The 9,729-nt window shown below is 45.9% G+C and overlaps 1 pseudogene; it reads right to left on the bottom strand.

Annotated features, from left to right (window-relative positions):
* Window positions 1-2,812: 2,812 nt before the first annotated feature.
* LOC100829668 lies at window positions 2,813-5,787 on the bottom strand (annotated as a pseudogene).
* Window positions 5,788-9,729: the final 3,942 nt, after the last annotated feature.

The raw sequence follows: 9,729 nt of genomic DNA, 5'->3' as shown, positions 1-9,729 counted from the left end.
ATCAAGTGGTGGTTCCATATGTTAATGTTGATGCTCGAGCTGCATTGTCATTTCACACTCCAGACAAATCTTTGGCTGTTCCTAAGAATGATCAAGCTAATGCTGTTAAGTTTGATTACAAGAGAACCAGAGTGATATGCGACCATTGCAAGAAACCAGGGCACATAAAAAAAAAATTGTTTCGAGTTAGTGGGTTATCCTCCTGGGTGGCAGCAAAGGCAGAATACTAGATTCGCGGCTGCAGGTAACCTTGAAAGAAAGCCAGATCGAGTCCCTTTCAGTGCATCTGCAGGCAAACAGCAGGTAAATGTAGCACCTCAAGTCACAGCGCTAGAGGAATTCAAGGCCAAACTCATGACCGCTGATGCAGATAATCCTAGCGAAGCTACCTCAAGCACCCAAGTGGGAAAAGGTGTGAATCATTTACTTACTCCATGGGTTATTGATTCAGGTGCTACTAATCATATGGCTGGGCTATCAAAGTATTTTTCATCGTATACACCTCGGTCCGGAAGGGAGAAAGTTTGCATAGCTGATGGATCCTCGGCACCTACAATGGGTTGTGGAACCATTAGTTGTACATCATCTCTACCCTTAGACTCTGTTCTACATGTGCCTAATTTTCCTGTGAATCTGTTGTCGGTCAGCTCACTCACCAAGTCATTGAGGTGTAGAGCTATATTTGAACTTGATTTTTGTGTGTTTTTGCATCTGAAGACAGGAAAAGTACTTGGGACTGGCACCGAGCGTGAAGGCTTGTATTTATCTTGATAATGCAGCAGCTTCACTTGCACTCAGTACTACTTGTACCTTGGCTACCAGTGAATTGTTGCTACTTCACCGGAGGCTTGGACATCCATCATTCCAGTCTCTAGGACGTATGTATCCTTCTTTATTTGCATCCTGCAACAAGGAATACCTTTTGTGTGACGTGTGTGAGTTAGCTAAGCACACACGCACTAACTATCCTAGCACGAACGAAAGAAGTAAAGAACCTTTTGAGGTAGTGCACTCCGATGTGTGGGGTCCTTCAGTTGTAACCTCTGTATTAGGAGAGCGTTGGTATGTAACCTTTATTGATGGTTTTAGTAGATGTACTTGGTTATATCCGCTTAAGCATAAAAGTGAAGTTTTTTCTGCTTTTAAAGATTTTTCTGCTTTGGTGGGTAATCAGTACAGTGCCAGGGTAAAAGTACTTCGTACAGATAATGGCACTGAGTACGTTAACAGAGATTTCGATAATTTCTTGTCTTCACATGGTATTATGCATCAAACTTCGTGTGTTAATACTGCTGCCCAAAATGGAGTTGCGGAACGAAAGAATAGGCACTTATTGGAAGTTGCCAGATCACTTATGTTTGAGATGAATGTGCCTAAATTTTTCTGGAGTGAAGCCGTAAAAACAGCGGCTTATCTCATAAATCGCATGCCCTCGAGAGTTCTTGCTCATAAAACTCCAATGGAATGTTTGATTGGAGCTAATGCCTTCACTGTCCCTCCGAAAATATTTGGCTGCACATGTTTTGTTCAGGATTATAGAAATTCAGCAGGGAAGCTTGATCCGAGGGCTATCAGGTGTATATTCTTGGGATATTCATCCACTCAGAAAGGTTATCGTTGTTGGAGCCCCGCAGAGAAGAGATTCTTTGTAAGTATGGATGTCACATTCTGGGAAATGAACCATTTTATCCTTCAGTTACTAGTGTTCCTCGTGGAATTAATCGTGAGGGGGAGAACCCCAGTGAAGAGAAAATTCCTGGTAGTTCATTCTTGATACCTATGATAGACAAGTCTCAGCAGGAGAATCAAGGAGAGGGGGAGCACGATACTGATGGCACTGCAAACAATGAGGTATGTGATGTCCCTCCCATTCAACAGATTATGGAGACTAATAATTCCTTGTCTGAAGCTACTTATGAAGAAACAAGAGAAAGGGGTGATTGCATATCTGTTCCAGAGGATGATTCTTTTCGGGAGGAGGTTGGCCGTGAGATGGGACAAGAAGGTACTCAAGGTACTTCAGTTGTCCCTAATAATCCAGCAAGTGATCCTCCCATTGCATTGCAGAAATCGGTGAGAAAAACTAGCATACCAGAAAAGCTTAAGGATTATGTGGGCTACAAACATGATCTTGCAAATTTTTTTTGTTATGAAAACTGTAGTACAAAGTTTAAAGGATTCATAGCTTTTCTAGATGCTACATCTATTGCAAGAGATTGGAGGGAGGCTATGGAGAATAAAAAATGGAAGAGAGCCATGATGGAAGAGATGTTGGCACTAGAAAAAAAATAAGACATGGGAGTTGGTTGACTTGCCACTTGGAAAAAGGCCAGTGGGATGCAAATGGGTTTACACCATTAAACATAACCCTGAAGGTAAAGTGGAGCGATACAAAGCATGTTTGGTAGCAAAGGGTTACACCCAAACTTATGGAATAGATTATGAGGAGACCTTTGCTCCTGTGGCTAAAATGAACACAATAAGAACCTTAATATCGTGTGCTGCTAATATGGACTGGAAACTATATCAATTTGATGTTAAAAATGCCTTCCTTCATGGTGATTTACAGGAGGAAATTTACATGGACATACCTCCAGGGTTTAGTACTGCCCAAACTGAGGGTAAGGTTTTGAGGTTACATCGATCTCTATATGGTCTAAAGCAATCACCACGTGCCTGGTTTGATTGGTTCAGGCGTGTTGTGTTACAGCTGAGCTATAAACAGAGCAATGCTGATCATACTCTGTTCTATAAGCACAATATGGGAAAAGTGGCTATATTAATAGTTTATGTTGATGACATTGTTATTACAGGAGATGATATTGATGGGATAGAAGACCTGAAGCAGAAGCTAACACAAGAATTTGAAATCAAAGATCTTGGGCAGCTAAGGTACTTCCTTGGTATTGAAGTCTCCAGAAGTACAAAAGGTATCTACTTATCTCAAAGGAAATATATATTGGACCTATTAGCTGAAACTGGCATGTTAGGTTGTCGTCCAGCTTCTACTCCGATTGAACAAAATCACAGACTGACTTGTGAACCAGGGCAACCTATAGATCGTGAGCAATATCAAAGATTAGTAGGACGTTTAATATACCTGTCACACACTCGACGAGATATAGCTTTTGCTGTGAGTGTTGTAAGTCAGTTCATGCATGACCCCAAGGAACAACACATGAATGCAGTAATCAGAATTATTAGATACTTGAAAGGGTGCCCAGGACGTGGATTGTTATATAAATCAAATGGTAACTTGCAAGTAGAATGCTATACTGACGCTGATTGGGCTGGCTGTCTAGATGATAGAAAATCAACTTCAGGTTATTGTACGTTTGTGGGAGGTAATCTTGTCACTTGGCGAAGTAAAAAACAAAATGTTGTTGCCAGGTCTACCGCAGAAGCAGAATTTAGATCAATGGCACATGGAATTTGTGAAGTATTGTGGCTAAGGATCATGTTAATGGAGCTAGGACTGTTTCAAGCGAGACCCGTGATGCTATATTGTGACAACAAGACAGCACTAGATATAGCTCACAACCCAGTACAACATGGTCGAACAAAACATATTGAAATTGATCGACATTTTATTAAGGAAAACTTGGATCAAGGAGTGATCGGCATGCCTTATGTGAGTTCCGCGAATCAGTTAGCTGATATTTTAACAAAAGGTTTGCCTAAGAAAAAATTTCTCAAGTCTATGCAGCAAGATGGGACTATATGACGCTTTCGCCCCATCTTGAGGGGGAGTGTTGAGATGTGTTGTACCTAAGTGTAAATATAGAATGTCATAAGGTGAATAATGTAAATGTAAAAGCCATGAAAAGGGGATGGAATAGAAAACGGAGAGGATAAGCCTCAGTTCTTCGATATTCCTCTCTCTCCCGTCCAGCTCACTGCTCACTACCCTAAATCTTCGATTCTGCTGATTTGCTTGATTTAGATGGTTTAGGAGGTGAGATTCGACAATCACTGACCATAAAAACCTCCCAATCATTGAATAATTAGCAGATTTCCTAGTCTTAACTACTCCTTTGTCAAATCAGCAAGTGATCTGTTTGCAGATTTTGATCTCTAGATTCTTCAATGTATCAACTATCAAGCTGAAAATGTGGCAACTCACACTCCAGACAAATCAAAACCCCAGTCTCAATGTATCGTCATATCGTGTGTCCAAAGACAAACCTCGTCCCAAAGCACTTTGGGATTTAAACACATGATTACACTCTTGATGCAAACATTAGCTTCTGAATTATATTGTATTAACAATGAACCAAGTTCGAGTAGAAAGCTGAACTTTCAGGTGCCAGGCCTTCTACTGCAACTATGAAGGCATCTTTTTAGATATTGACATAGTCTTCAAGATGGTACTTTGAGTACGAATTTCCGTGCAAGCACATGTTTCCTCGCATAAAAATAATTAAGCATTAGATAATCACATATATTTCACGATAAATCTAGTAATACGAATCTGACGTTTAATGCAAGTAATAATTTATGGATTCATGGTCAAATACTTGACTGGCTTTGCTTCTAAAAGGATTTACATCTTGGATATGAGGTTGTAGTCTCATTCATCGGCATTGGTACTGTGTTTACGCTCTCCATTGTTGTTGATAGGTCTGCCACGGTCGCCGATGCTATAAGATGCTGGAATGGATTTGCTGGCGCGGCAATGTTCATCTCGCCCTCAAGCATCTTGACCACTGCACTCATTTGTGGTCTCGCCGATGGCTGCTGCTGCACACACCAGAATGCCACCTTGCACATCCTCTGCGCCAGCTCCCGTCAATTTGCCACGGAGACACCATGTAATTCCTCACTGCGGACAGGTGGCACCATGAGTTCCATCACCTCGCCGGTTTCATACTTGGTCCAAGCTAGTTTGGGAAACCATTGTAGGCTCTCCGGCGCGGTCTGGTCAAAGTTCCGCCTCTGACCGATGATCTCCAGTAGTAGCATGCCAAAGCTATAGACGTCACACTTCTCCGTGACGCCTGATTGCATCCACATTTCTGGTGCAGCATACCCAGGGGTGCCGCGAACGCAGGACACCGCGACATGTGTGTCCACGCGGTTCACCGACCGTGCCAACCCGAAGTCGGCCACCTTGGGTGTGAAGCTACCATCAAGGAAAACATTCCCTGCTTTGATGTCATAGTGGATGATCTTCTGTTGACACTCATGGAGGTAACGGAGGCCCCTAGCGACGCTGACAGCAATGTCACGCTTAGGGAGGCTCACAACATGACCCTGGTCGAAGAGGTAGGCGTCGAGCGCGCCGTTGTCCATGTACTCGTACACGAGGGCGAGAACAGCATCACCGAAGCAGAAGCCCAAGAGCCTGACGAGGTTGATGTGGTGGGTCCTCCCGATAGTTCCCACGTCTGCCATGAACTGCCCTTGGGAGGTCTTCTCGTCGTGGGTGGCATGGAGGCGCTTCACGGCAACAAGGAGGCCGTTAGGGAGCATGCCCTTGTACACGGCGCCGAACCCGCCGGTGCCGAGCCTGGCCGAGTAGTTATGCGTGAACCCCGAGAGCTGCTCCGGAGTGAACCGGACGGGTCTCTCGCCGGCAATCTCCCCGAGGAACCTCTCGACGGTGGTGTGTTTCATCATGTGGTCCGGCACCACCATGTAGTCTTGCATTGTCGTCGTCGTCGCCACCACTGCCGCCACCGCCACCGTTGACCCGCCCGCGAAGCGCGATCTCTTGGAACACGACTTTGCACATCTATACATGTAAAAGATAGCCGCCACGACGAATGCGCCCAGCACCACGACCATGACGACGTCGAGCGCTGCGTAGCACAAGAGAATTAAAGAAATTCAACAAACATGGAATCGTTCCTAGCTTGTATCATATTCAGAGACCGATCGGAATAGCCCATCGTGGGCTGCACTACTACAAAACAGTCTATATCTCACGGCACATCAGTAACGGGTCCGGCGCGACCGTTACTGATGAACAGAGCAGGGTCTGCTCGTCCCCGCCCAGCCATACATCAGTGACGGTCGCGCGAGGCGACCGCCACTGATGTACCATCATTCCTTGTGAGATGCATCAGTGGCGGTCGATTAAGAGACGACCGTTACTGATGAACCACACATCAGTAACGGTCGCCCTATCGTGCTCGCCACTGATGTGTGGTACATATCAGTAACGGTCACTCTCGTCCCAACCGTTATTGATGTCTCGCCCAAGTCCCGACCGACACTGATGATCGTCGCGGTTTAAGTACGCGGGGCAGAGCCGCAGCTGGTCGCGCGGCGCGTCGTAACGGACCAGCTGCAGCCCCTTCTTCTCCGGCGACGGCGGAGCTCTGCCTGAATCCGCCATGGCCGCCAGCGAGCCTAGCAGGTAGCCCCTCCTCCTCCCTCTCCCTTCCTCCTCTCTCCCCCCGCCGGCGCCCCCCATCTCCATGGCCGGCGGCGGCCATGGCCGGCGAGCTCCAATCTTCGAGCCTGAAGCTTCCCTCTCCCTTTCGCGCTCTCTCTCCCTCCCGATCTATCTCGCCGGCCTCCAATTTCTCTCCGAAGTTCCCCAATTTCAAATTTTTGAGCTCCGGCCGCCGGCCAAAATGCGGCCTCCTCATCGTCGCCCGGAGCTTCCCTCTCCCTTGCGAGCTCTCTCTCCCTCCCGATCTTTCTCGCCGGCCTCCAATTTCTCTCCGATGTCCCTAATTTCAAATTTTTAGTTAGCCTCAGTTAATTAACACCTTAATCCCCTTGTTAATTATTAGGCTAACTATTTAGCTTTGTGTTTTCTTGTGTATTGTGTTGTAGATCAAAGGACCGTTCTTGGATGTACGCCACGAAAAGAATCAATGCTCGATGGATAACCGAATGGACAGTCTTTTTTGGAGTCGCGAAAGGTGATATGGAACGAAAAGGACTTGTGATGATGTGTTGTAAATGTCACAAATGTGAAAACACATGCATGATGAAGCCTGAAGATGTTCAGATGCACGTGCTAGTATCGGGTTTTGTGGAAGGTTATTCACGCTGGACTTGTCACGAGGAGGATGCGGTTGATGTCGGTAGCGTTAGCGAAGATGATAATGTCCTGCGGTATGATTTGGCGAATGATTCTGAGAAAGAAACAAGGGTCGATGAGGAGGCTAATGTGGAAGGTGAAGGAGCTCCATGTGGCAGGATTGCCGAAATGCTAGATGACCCGTACCTACGGGACCAGCTGGAGGACCCCGATATGAGGCAGAGTCTGCTCAGTTCAAAAAATTGTTGGAGGACGCAAACACACCCTTGTATGATGGAGCTGGCGAAGAAAACAAGTGCTCAAAGTAACGCTCGAATTTTTGAGGCTGAAGGCAGCATCATGCTGGTCAGACAAGGGCTTCACGGACTTGTTGAGTTACCTTGCTTTCGGTTTTTCCACAGCCAAACAAGTTGCCCAATAGCACATACGAGGCGAAGAAGATTACATGCCCGCTTGGATTAGATTGCGTGAAACATCATTCATGTCCAAACGACTGCATGGTATACATTGGAGAGTACGAGAACCATGAGAGCTGCCACATATGCGGTGCATCGAGATACAAGAAGAGAAACGCCAGAACTGGCGAAGACGATGGGGAAGAAGTGATGAAGGGAGGCCGGCAAAGACTGTCTGGTATCTTACAGCAGGTGGCCGAGTTGAGCGTTGGATGCAGAACATTAAGGACGCGAGGTATCTCGTCCATCATGATCCGGCGCAGGCAGCATTCGATCTTGACGAGCACTACCGTGTGGAGGAAGCTGAGGTCCTCAGACACCCCGCCGATGGGACTCAGTGGAGGAACTTCGACACGGCATTTCCAGATTTTGGGGTAGTGCCCAGAAACCTGAGGTCGGTCTCGACACTGACGGGATAAATCCTTTCAGAAACATGAACAACAAGCACAACACATGGCCAGTGATCTTGTTTGTTTACAACCTTCCTCCATGGTTAATCATGAAGAGAAAATACATCCACATGTGCATGCTCATACAGGGTCCAAAGCAGCCAGGAGCTGACATAAATGTGTATCTGCAGCTAGTGAAGGATGAGCTGAAGCAGCTTTGGAACCCTGGCAGAGTGGTTTGGGACGCAAACAGGAGGGAGTACTTCACGATGAGAGCAGCGCTTTTGACCTGCGTGCATGACTACCCCGCGAATGAAAATACTTCATGCCAGGTGACACATGACTACAAGGCCTGTACAAAGTGCGGGGAAAACACGACATTAGAGAAGTTGCCCGCTTCATCCAAAATTGTTTACATGGGCCACCGAAAATGGTTGGATGCTAAAGACCCTTGGAGGGATGACAAGGAAAGGTTCAATGGGAAGACGGAGCACGGGACAGCACCGAAGGAGAAGATTTCTGACTTCTTTGACAGCATCTCGCGGAAGTCAATCACCGTTAGACGATGCCAGATACTGCAGGATAGTATGATACAGATTTTGTGCGAACTCGAGATGTTCTTCCCTCCATCATTCTTCGATATCATGGTCCATCTAATGATCCACATATGTGATGAGATCTTGTCCCTAGGGCCCTCGTTCCTGCATAACATGTATGGCCCTGAACGATACAACGAGGTTATGAAGCGCTACGTTCGTAACAGATCGCGTGCGGAAGGTAGCATCGTGGAAGGCTTTAGGGCAGAAGAGTGCATCGAGTTCTGCAAGGATTGGTTGGCCGATCAGAAATCAATAGGTGTTCCTGAATCACGGCACAAGGGCACCACCATGTAGTCTTGCATCGTCGTCGTCGTCGCCACCACTGCCGCCACCGTTGACCCGCCCGCGAAGCGCGATCTCTTGGAACACAAGTTTGCACATCTATGCATGTAAAAGATAGCCGCCACGACGAATGCGCCTAGCACCACGACGATGACGACGCCGAGCGTTGTGTAGCACAAGATTAAAGAAATTCAACAAACATGGAATCGTTTATAGCTTGTATCATATTCAGAGACCGATCGGAATAGCCCATCGTGGGCTGTGTCTGCCGCGCACCAGTGTCGCCGCCTTCGAACATCTCGTCTGATCAACCAGCTGCTACCGAAGCAAGGAAACAAGGAAGAAGATGAGAGGCAGTACTGACGCTAGATACCATGGAGTATGTGTGTTCTCTTGCCGCTCCTGAAGTACTTCTCTTTCCCTGCAACACCTCACAAAGAACTATCTTTCCTTCACTTTCGCCACGGGTGCGACTAATTTTACCGTGTCCGTGTGATCATTAAATCCATTTTTCTAGTAACAAGTGACAAGACACAGGTGAAAGTGCATGTTGCCCCATGTGTGGTTTTGGTAATTAATGACAATCCCTATGGACTAATGTTTTAGTTGAGATATATTTGAAGGAATGTTTCATAGGCAATGAACGAAGATCACTTGGTTAATTCAATTATAAATGTTATGAAGATAAAGATATATATTGAGTTGTTAACAATTGGATGTGTGGTTTTGGTATCCGATGACAATCCTTTTGCATAAGTTGTTTGCATTGAGCTTTAATTCAAGGAATGCTAGTAAGAAACGTATATTGAATTGAAGGTATGAAGTTATTGGGTTTCAATGGGCGAATCAAATATTATCAAGAAGAAGAAAGTGAAGTTTCTCATGAAGATTAAGATCTTGAGATAATGATTACAAGATAAGGATTCAAGATATGGCTTCATGACAAGGTTATGGAGCAAGAACTCAAGTGAATAATCCATTATGTGTCTCAAGATATTGCGATAGAG

Source organism: Brachypodium distachyon, chromosome 1, assembly GCF_000005505.3.
Source record: "Brachypodium distachyon strain Bd21 chromosome 1, Brachypodium_distachyon_v3.0, whole genome shotgun sequence".
Taxonomy (NCBI): Eukaryota; Viridiplantae; Streptophyta; class Magnoliopsida; order Poales; family Poaceae; genus Brachypodium; species Brachypodium distachyon.
Note: the sequence above shows the minus strand (reverse complement) of the source record. Positions and strands in the feature narration are given on the sequence as shown.